An 11,669-nucleotide genomic window follows, 5' to 3' on the forward strand; every position below is an offset into this window, starting at 1 on the left:
TAGGTAAGGGGTAAATGTAGGGGTATGGTGGGTTGCGCGTCGATGTGGACTTGTTGGGCCGAAAGGCCTATTTCCACATTGTAATGTAATGTAATCTAATCTTAAAAAAAACAGGCTGTCTCCACTGCCCTGAACTGACTTCCCAAAATTCACTGCTACGACAGGGTCCCCTCAGAATTGCTCCTTGAGAATTTCATCGAACTGATCCCTAATGATAGGAACGGACAGGGTCAGCATGGATTGGTGAACGGGAATTCAGGATCGAAAAATCTACCGGAGCATTTGGAGGATGTAATGAATAGATTGTGTGGTCACCTCTCTGGACTGTAGCGATACAGATTCCCTGATCCTGATTGTCCCAAACAATGTCAAAGTCCCTGGACATACTGTGCCAGGATCTCCTGACTGAATCCTGTCACCCTTGCCCTGACTGAGAACTGAGACGTTACCATTTGGTTGAAGCACATGCAGTGTGTTTGCTGCTTTAACTGCTATTCCAAGTGTCTGACAGTACAGCCCCTTGACTGAACACTGCTAACAACAACGATGAGCTGCCTGGCTTATGGCTGTGATAAACAACCAGGCAAGTCAGGAGCACTGTGAAACATTAGGTTCTGGTTCAGGCATCAAAGTGCAAAAAAGTCAAGGAAAGCCAGAGATGTTGTGCCATTCCTTGAGTAGGACATTTCTCAGGTGCTGGAAAGTTTATAGTGATTTTTTTTTACAGTAATAATGTAATTTGTGGACAGGTAATTCTACAACTTGATGCAGTGCTTTTATTTATCTCTGGCTCATTTCGCCAGCTCCGCAAAGTATCTGTTGGACTGGTTAATGTGAGAATCGACTCTCGGAGTAATCTGCACACATTATGTCCGACATCAATGAATATGCAATCTGATTAAACTCACAGGCCTCTGAACTGATAAAATAAAGCCGTCACAAACACACCCATTGATTTCATTTGCTTTTGCACTCTGATGAGAAACATTCTTAAATATTTACAAGAATGTTGTCAGGGCTGGAGGGTTTGAGCGACTGGAAAAAGGCTGAATAGGCTGGGAGTGTTTTCCCTGGAGCGTCAGAGGCTGAGGGGTGACTTACAGAGGTTTATAAAATCATGAGGGGCATGGATAGGGTAAATAGACAAGTTATTTTCACTGGGGTGGGGTTGTCTAGAACGAGAAGGCATAGGATTAGGGTTAGAGGGGAAAAATAAAAAAAAGACCGAAGGGGCAATGTTTGCAGGCAGAGCATGGTTCATGTATGGAATGAGCTGGCATGGAACTGTTGGAGTCTGGTACAACATTTAAAAGGCATCTGGATGGTATTTGAACAGGAAGGGTTTAGAGGGATATGGGCCAAGTGCTGTCGAATGGGACTAGATGAGGTTAAGATATCTGGTCAACATGGATGAGTTGGACTGAAGGGTCAGTTACAGTGCTGTACATCTATATGACTTTATGTACCATAAAGGGGTGGCACAGTGGCTCAGTGGTTGGCACTGCTGCCTCACAGCACCAGGATCCAGGTTCGATTGTGGCCTTGGGTGGCTATCTGCGTGGAGTTTGCGCATTCTTCCTATGTATGTGTGGGTTTCCTCTGGGTGCTCCGGTTCCTGTCCACATTCCAAAAGATGTGCTGATCAGGTGAATTGGCCATGCTAAATTGCCCATAGTGTGAGGTACATTAGTCACGGGTAAATGTAGAGAACTGAATCTGGGTGGATTTATCTTCAATAATCAGTGTGGACTTGTTGGGCCAAAGGGTCTGTTTCACTGTAGGGAATGTAATCTACAAAAATAAAACAGATCTTTTCCTGCCTCACAGTGTTCTCAAAAACTCTCATTCAATGCACCTGAGACATCCTCATCATCATCGAAATCTAAGCTGTTGAATACTTCAATAGCTCCATCTTCTCCCTTTCGTTTTCTGAAATGCAGTTTGCCATTAAGAAGAGCTTGTGAGGAACTTTGTTTTACTTCTGTTGTTCGGAGTTGGTGGGAAGAGGCACCAGGGATGAAGTGAGAACATTGAGAGCAAGTACTGAAAGACGCAGATGAATTGTAACCTCGACCAAGTTGATTTGCACAAAAGCAACTCTGACTTGACCAAACAAAAGCTGTCTGTACGCTTTGCATAGACACAGTACACGAGAAATTCAGCAAACACACACAAAAGTGAACAAATAAACTGCTTTTTTGAATTGTTTAATGAGGGGATGCACCATTCCCAGAAACACTGCAATACACGGACGATGCGGGATGTTAGTGGAGCAAGCTCCCAAATCAACTCCTACCAACAATAAATAGATTAATGTTCAATCACTAAGTCAGGGACCTATCAGATATTAATACTGACAAGTCATTTGGCAGAACGCCTCATCGCAAAATCTTTCCAATAATCATCAAGACATGGCTTGGCTGGTAGTGAGAAGGGCTCTGCCTGTGAGATCCTTTATGTATGCCCGGACTCTTGAAGCAGCTGCGGAGGGGACAAGACTGTCACACACCTCCTTCTGGAATGTGCCTACGCAAAGGAAGTCTGGAGAAGAATGCAGTGGTGTTTGTCAAGGTTCGTCCTGAGCAGCTCCGTGATGTGGGACTCCGTGCTCTACGGTTTGTTCCCTGGGACTCACACCGAGACAAACATCAACTGTGCCTAGAGGATCACCAACTCGGTCAAGGATGCTGTTTGGTCTGTCTGAAACCTGTTGATATTCCAGCTAAAGGAGCTGACCCCGACTGAGTGTTGCGGACTGGCACAGTCCGCCGTCCAGGACTACGTGTTGAGGGATGTGCCGAAGCTGGGGGCAGGGGGTAAGGCCACCGTGTAACGGCTGCCTGTCAAAGAACAGGGGGTCCACACAGTAAGTGGGCTCCGCTGAAGCCTCAGCTGAATATATGGATGGTAAATGTACAGGCCAGTATATACAAATGATTAATTCCGATCTCTGTATGTAAAGAAATGCAAGGTTCCCCCATGAATGGTACCACCAATTCTACAGATCATCAAAATAGTTTATGAATAAAGTATATGTTTGAAATTAAAAAAAGCACATGTATTGTCTGCAGGATTTCCCTCGGGCAGGCTGTTTTGACATCACCTTCACGAGTGTGAAACAGTGCGAGCAGCTACTGAAGGTCTTCAAGGAGAAGGAAAGGGAGCCTCTAGTCTCCACCTTGTCGGCGGTCCCGTTGTGTGTGCTTCCTGCACAGAGGGGTCGGGTTGTTACGATTCATATGTACAACGTCTATGTTCCTGATGTCCTGACCTTCCGGGAAGGTATGTCCAAGTCAAGGGAGAAAGCACCGATGTGGTCAACCCTTTCGGGATCTGGACCAGTAAATGCCAAGTCAGGGTAACCCTGAGGGTCGATGACAACGGTAACATCCTCCACCCACCCTCCAGCTTCGCAACTGAAGGGAACAGAGGCTACCTGACATATGCAGGGCAGCCGAAAGTGTGCCGAACCTGCGGGAAGTCGGGGCACATGGCGGCCTGCAAGGTAATATTCTGAAGGAATTGCAAGCAGGACGCAAAGAGCTGTAATTTGTGCGGAGAGGTGGGCCAGATGTACAATACCTGCCCAAAACGTGTGTGTGTGTGTGTGTAGGGGGGGGGGCATGTGTGAGTCGCCACTTACGCACAGTAGGCCAGTGGTGGCAACGTGAGCCATGGACCCCCAAAGACCATCAAGGTCCACGCAGACAGCAGGGAAACGGAGCCTTATGGCACACAGAAAGAAGAACAGGTTGGAGTGGATGAGACAGCAGCCATCAGAGAAACACAACAGCTGATCGTAGCTCCAGCTGGGCAGATGGAAGCAATGGAAGAGGATGTAAACAAGGAGGCAGAGGAATGGATTCCTGTTATAAACAGGAAAAGATAATCCTGCGAGTTCCCCAAAGCCTTTAGCAAAGGCAGAAACGGCAACTGCATGAGAAAAGTAAGGGCAGCTCTTCAGATGCTTCAGATGGGCGCAAGGAGGGTCACCACCAGAAGAAGAGACAGAGCACCATGGGGAAGAGGAGGGCATTTCCCCCCAAACAGGAAACAACGGACTTCCCTAAGTCCACTCTCCACCCAATGAGAACCAGGAGTTACCAACTGCCCCACACCTATAGCTACAGCTAACTGAGAGATGTGATCCTCTGACAGTCCTACTGTAAGGCACAGAACTGGATGGTGCAAACCCTTTCCTTGGCTCAATAAGAGCAGAGCTGGTAAATGACCGCAGTGAGGAGCCGGACAGTTCCCTCAGCCCCGCGAGGGTCCAACAGTTCACTTTCACCATTGGGATGCAGACAGATGCTCCAGAGACAGGACAGTCAAATGGGCAATGGTAACCCCATAAACTGGGGTAAAAGAAGGTTCCTTTGCATATAGTATAACTGGGGGACCACACAGTAGTTGGGTTCCGCTGACGCCTCAGCTAAATACCAAGAGACTGGATGGTTTAATATACAGAACTGTAAATATGATAACTGTAAATACGATTACCTCAACCTTACCTCAACTATGTAAGGACGTGCAACGTATACATATGAATGGCATGACCAATCATACAGGTGCCAAAGATTTATTTCTCTGAATAAATTATATTTTGAAATTTTTAAACATTGTCAATTTTAATATCTGATACGTCCCTGACTTGGGGGTGGTGCGCTTATCTGTTTTTTGCAGGAGGGATTTGTATCGATTTCGCGATTTGTCCAAGTATTGTAGCGTCTCTGGGAATGGTGCACTCTTCATTAACGAATCCAGAAAGCAGCTTTATTTGTTCACGTTTGTGTGTATTTGATTTATTTCTCGTGTACCGAGTCATTGCGTAAGAAAGCATACAGATAGATTTTGGTTGATCGAATCAGACTCGTTTCTCAGTTACGATTCATCTGTGTCTTTCTGCATGTTGAGTACTCACTCTCAATGTAATCACCTCATCCCTGGTGCATCCCTTCCCATCTACTCCATCTCCAACACAGTTGCCCACCGGCTCTACCTAATTGCAAACGTTTTCAAAAAAACAAAATGGAGAAGGTGAAGCTATTGCAGTATTCAACAGTTTTGATTTTGATGATGATGATGAGGATGACTCGTATGTATTAAACGAGAGATTTTGAGATCACTGATATGGCACTGGAATATAAGGTACGGTGGTAACAATGTTTCAACAATTATGAGCTGAGGCAGGGATTTCAGAGCCGTTTTGCAGAAGCAAACAATTATTCATGATGATGCAAATATCTTTTTGTATTTACCACTCCCTTTATTATGAAGCCACAATGGAAATAGGGTTCTTCCAGAGTCACTAAGAGACACGAAACGTTTTTATGGAAGCAGTAAGGGCTCACCTGCCACATCCATCCCCATTCCCAAGCTTTGGATCCCACCAGCCACTGAGCCCTCTGATTGGACCTTGAATTTCCCATCAACACAGTAACTAATGCATGGAAAGAAACGAATCAAGGCGAGGAATGGTTGTCAGTATCAAAACAGGAAGCACTGAATGGAAATAAATAAAGTGTTGCTGAAATACGTTTGTAAACAAAAGACTCATTTTACAGTATATTATTTAATCTTTATTATAGGAAACGTCTCATGTGTTTTAACTTTTGTTTGGATGATAGAATCAGAGAATTCAGTCAGGAAGATGGTCAGGAACCTGTTGCTCCTTTTCCCACTCTGGCTTGCAGTGAATGACGATACTATCTTTCAGGACATTTATATTTGTATTCACTTCACTCACTGAGAACGGATTACTTGGGATAAATGTAATTTTGTGAATATCTACCTCCTCTTTCGGTTATGCTTTTGTTGTTCAGCTTTCTGTGAAGAGTTGCTCCTTGCTAACAACACTTTACACTGGCTTTGCTCCTCCAGTTTATTTCATTCTGCCCAGCAGATGGAGACTTTCCTTGCCCATGAGAAAAAGGAGTGTTATCATGTTGCTGCTCCTCCTCCACTTTCAGTCCATTCCTCACGTGGACTCCATGTTCCATTATCTGCTGCATCTCATTTTGGCTCTCAGTTACTTGGGCTTATTCATCAATTGAATTTCTTTTACAACGTATTTCAATGTATTTCATTGAATACATTAACTGATCTCTGAAGTTTTTCTGAGTCACCACATAAATAAAAGCATTTGTGCAGCAACTTAGGTTTCGCAGCATTAAGGCAGCTTGTAGAAAGAGAATAAAAACAGTGCGATGCAAGAAATGACCGACGTGAAAGAGATATAAAACATACATCAACCAGAGAAGTATGAAGCTGGCAGATATGGAAAAGAGTAAAATCACAGATTTCCGTCTGCTCTCTATTTCTGGATCACTCACTGTTTTTCTGACCCCTCAGTCCCTTCCGCACCTTCATAGCCCCAGAGATGTGTCTGACAGTGAGAACATTGAGAAAAAGAGAATGAAAGTGAATGGGAACATTGGAGTTAAGAACTGTTCAAAATATTTAAAACTTGTCCACTGAAGGCCATTATAATAACTGGACGTGGTATAGCAGTACCGTGGAACATTGTTAATGATCATTCCAGGTTCATATCGAAAGTAGTTGGGAGTACTCCTTAAAGAAAAGAAAATACAGATTGTTGCGAGAACCCTCATTGCAATTTTCTCTGTGCAATACTGAGATTTCATCTGATGAATACAAATGGCAACACATCGATCAAAAGAAAAAGCGACAGTGAACCAAACAGAGCAGTCAATGGTCAAGCAGCTCAGGACATAGAGAACGCAACAAATAGCAGTGATATTCAGGAAACACCGTGGGGAATACTAAAATGGAAATCGAAGAAGGTCAACCTCAAAATCAATGAACAGTAGATCAGAAATTGCCATTGCCACCAGATAGCGATTGCTCCATGAGGAAAGACCACAATTGCCCCGTGCCAAGAAGATAATCGTCACTTGACTAACTATTAGAGAGAGAAAGATAAAAAGAAGACTTTAAGTTACTGATCAAAAGTTTCTGTGTCGGAGCCCAGACTGTCTGTGATGGATTTTAACACAATGATAACTGTTGTTCCTTATCACATGAAGTTTAAATAATATGAACTCCTGAAATGAACCATTTACACTTTTAAAAGACATAGGGAAGAATATGAGAAGCAGATTGCTCAAGAAACATAGTTATTGGGGTTGACAGCGGGTTATTTCAGCTGCTTTATAGGTTACTTCGACTGGCTGGAGTTGTCTATAAGACCATAATATCCACACTGAGACACACGGGATCAGTAAAGCAAAGAATGGGAGACACTTACCATTGACATGGGTGACAAAATTCCTCTGAAGCCTCCACAATTGAAACTGTCCCGAGAATTGTACATCCACATGATATGAACGACAGTACAGGCCATTCAATCACTCCATAATATATAGGAATAGATGACCCCCCAAACATGAACAAACACGTAATAGGCATTGAGTCCTTTACTCAGAACACCCTTGCAGTCTGAGTTATGAAGGTTATTACCAGTGAACCTAATCAAAATGTACATGTTGGATACCCATCACAATCAGAAGAACTGGAACATTTGGTAAGGTCTCCCCAGTCCCCACTTCACTACCATCCAACCCCCAACCTAACCAAGACTGTATTCCACTGTTCCCACTGAAACAAAACACATCTCCTTGTGAATAGCGGTCCTAATTCCCAGATTCAGAGAATACACATGGGCTAGGAGTCCCCATCGTTCAATCAATACACTCCATGGACATCACCAGAATAAGACCATAGCTTGTTCTAGGAGATCCAAATAGTGTACTATTACTTGGCCTCTAAGGTTACCTTTTTGGATTCTGGCAATATTCTAAAGATTCGTGGAAGTGATGGCCTAATCGTGTTATCACTGCTATCACTATTAACTCAAAAACTGACACAACGTTCTGAGGATCTCGGTTCAATATCTGCCACAGCAGGTAGTGGGATTTCATTTCAAAACTAATGTCGAGTTATAATTTCGAAGTATGACAATACGAAGGCTGTCAGTTGTTGGGAAAAAAAATCTCACCTCATTCAGTAATGCCCTTTAGGGCGTGTAAACAGTCACGCTTACCTGGTCTGGTCTACATGTGACTCCACATCTAAAATAGCCGAGTTGATTCTTACCTCTTCACTGGGCAATTTGCAGAAGGGCGGTAAATGTTGACTGAGGCAGTGACACCCACATCCCTTTAATGAATAAAATAAAATGGAGCTTCCCAATACACAGCCAACTCCCCAGTACAAATGAATGTTTCCTTCTTAGATCACTCCCTGGTATGTGAACATCCCCATACTGAGTGCATTGTCTGAACTATGAAATTCCAAAATTGATCCACATTTGAAGAAAAGGTATTCTACACTCAATTTAGTGTAGGTACCTGGAGTAGAGAAAACCAAAGCATTGACTATGACCCAGCACAGGCAACTGAAGCAAAAGGGTCTGCCTCCTGGCTTTGAGAGCAGCAAGAGTTGGGAAAGTCATTGGACTGTGACACGGATGATGCACCGCAATAGATAATGCGCTATATTCAGCAGAACCACAGCACCAAGCATCCAGTCTTTCATCTTGACATTTCTTCTGCTCTCTACCACCTGGAACATTCTTTTGGACACGTAACCACCGCTCGGGTTCAGAGATATGGAATAGTGTAGGGTAAATGGGCTTCAGATTGGTTTCTCAGGTTGGCACAACATTGAGGGTTTAAGGGCCTGTGCTGCGCTGTAATGTTCGATGTTCTAAATCATCCTAAAAACATTCTATGAATGCCTCAGCTGGACTACCTTTGCCCATCTGATTTTTTTCTAGCAGCTATGTAGAATAGGTCTCCCAAGATGACTGTCATACTTTTCTAACAAGCTCACATTATTTCTTCTTTCATACTGCATGCTACCATATGGTTACTACTAAGAGGCATGTACAGTGTGACTCTTCCTTGTCATGTCTTATCTCAACCCAAATGGTTTCCCCACCCTGGATTCCTGAACTTCCGTCACACGTCTCCATTGTGCTGATACAATCATGAACTAACAGAATCATGCCACCACCTTTTTCTCGCTTCCTGTCCTTCCCAGGAAAATGTCAGAGTTTTCAATATTCATGTCCCAATCTTGGTCAACCTGCTCCCATATCTCTGTAACACCCATCAGATCATGTTTATTCAAATTTGCACTAGCCGCTCATCAGCTTTCTTTCAAATATTCAAAACTGAGCAGCCTTGAAATTTGTCCTTTCACAGTCTTTATAACCTCTACTTTATCTATTGATTTATTATTAGGTTTTTACTCTCTACCCTTTCCTGATTATTTTATTATTACCTTGCCTCCACTATTTAATTTACCATCCTTTCCCAATTTTAATTCCTATGCCCCTTTTCTTTTGCTGTAAAACCCTCTCCAATTTCCTAGTTATGTAATTCCTCACACAGTAAACCATACTAATGATACAGCATCTACCTTCTCCAGTGATGGTGCCAGTGCCTCTTTAGCAAGAACCCTCTTCTACCACACCAGTCTTTGAGCCATGCATTCATCTTCCCTCTCTACTCTATGACAATTTTCATGTGGCTCAGGTATTTATTCAAAGTTAAGTACCTTTTGAGATTTTGCTTCTTAACTTTATGCCTGGCTCCTTGTATGCAGAACCTCCTCCCTTATCTGGATGTCATTGGTACCACATGGGCCATTATAATCGGATTTCTCTCTCCGATTGGATGTTCCTCTACAGCTCTGAGCAGATATCCTGAGCCTTTGCACCAGCCAGGCAACACAGCCTTCTTCACTTTCCTTCTTTGTAGTGGAGAACAGTGTTAATCACCCTAACGAGATGGTCTTCTATTCCCAATATATTCCTTTTGTGATATATATTAAGAAGCAGTTTGTGCTCTACTTTAAACATAAGGAATAAAACAGAGCTTAACCATTTATAGGATGTGTAGTAGAGTAAGAACTAATTCCTATTGTCTGAAAATGTTATAAAAAGTGAAGGAGCACCTATCTCTCTTCCCGATAAAAGTGCAAGCACACTGTTCAAAATTGTAATCAACCTTTGGATTGACATTCACAGGACAGAATGAAGACCATCAAGTCTGTGATAGCCCTTTGTTGTATCAATCTAAAATGAAGCCCACTGCCCTGCTCCTTAATAATCACAATCTTCAAGGTTCAAGTATTCCTCTCCATTTCCTTTAGTACAGACAGTGGTCTCTGCCTTAATTTTACAATTAAAGTCTCTACTGAGCCAATCTACCAATTATCTTGAAGAATTTTCCCTTCATCTTTATTGTGGTGCAGTGGAAAACTCCAACAATGTCAATCATGTCGCTCTTCAGAATGAAACCTCCAACAGGCAAAACCATCTTCACCTGTAGTCAGGATGAAACCATAGAGAGTTATAATCTCACTGAGTTCATGTTTTTCAAAGTGTAAAAACGTTTGCCATTTTCACAATAAATGAAGGGAAATGCTCACAACTCTGGAAGTTCGATTTGTGAGTTGTGTTAGTGACATAAATAAAGACTATAATGGACTTTGTGATACAATTATGGAAATTATATTTCCGCTCATGAGGCAGACCGAAACTGGAGTTCATTAATGGTGAATATTCATTCAGGTTTAGAGCACTTTTAATAAGAGAGGCTTGTATGGTACAGTAATTCATAGTGTTAAATGGTCTGTATTCTGGACTGTTAATTCTATGTGATGCTTACCAAATCAATCATTAGCCATCCTCATCATCTTTCAGGTACTAAAGTTAGTTAATTGTTGAAACAGACATTTTATACCAAATAGTATTAGTATTTTTATTTTTATATACTGTCTTCAAACTGATTGATGAAAAGTCTGCATCAAAACCTCTTCCATTAAAGGAGGACATACCTCACAAAGTTAAGAGCATCGATCATTGGAACATTAACTCTGGATAGGTTACGAATTACAGATACAACAATCCTTAAAACAAATCTAACGAGATACAGATCTGAAATTGTATCAACATTTCCAGCTCTACAACCATCCTTATTGATGTACAGATAATGAATTAGCGTACTAATATCCCAGAACTTGTCCTAAACTTGCTGGACGTTTAATCAATACCAAAAATATTATTCAAGTCAATACAATATGTCCGGTAGGTATTTCACTGAATTCACATTGTTGCCCTGCCATTTTCCCTTTATGAAAAATATCGCATCTGTTCATCTCCAATGGGACATTTCACGTTGTTTAACTCGCATCAAATAGAAACAAACAGCTGGGAAGATCTCCCAATTTGCAATTCATTGTATATTTGCAAACTACACTGACAGCTCCATCGGTTGGCACAAGAGAAATAAGGAATGTAATATAATCGAAGCACTGCATGGTTCATATCGTTATCATCCTAGTTCCCACAGTGGTCAGATCTTACATTTCATTCAGTTCCCCACAAACAGTTAAATACCATTGTCAGAAACAATCCTCATTGTGCAAGGCTATTCGAGTAAGTTGATCCTTTCCAGATGGTAACCCCCACTCAGTGTAATTTTACTTTGAGAAATGCTCCCAGTAATACTTGGACACTGAAGTTAGTTGTTCCCCTTTGACGAGCAACGCACACTCAGTAATATTCGAATTGAAAGATGCTCACTGAATCAAATTGCCATTGGAATCAGATGTTCCCTTCAGGCTATTGAACATCATGG

The 11,669-nt window shown here is 42.3% G+C and overlaps 1 pseudogene; it reads right to left on the reverse strand.

The window, feature by feature from the left end:
• Positions 1–2,213: 2,213 nt before the first annotated feature.
• On the reverse strand, positions 2,214–2,388 carry LOC122558139 (annotated as a pseudogene).
• Positions 2,389–11,669: the final 9,281 nt, after the last annotated feature.

This window comes from Chiloscyllium plagiosum, chromosome 16 (assembly GCF_004010195.1).
Source record: "Chiloscyllium plagiosum isolate BGI_BamShark_2017 chromosome 16, ASM401019v2, whole genome shotgun sequence".
Lineage (NCBI taxonomy): Eukaryota > Metazoa > Chordata > Chondrichthyes > Orectolobiformes > Hemiscylliidae > Chiloscyllium > Chiloscyllium plagiosum.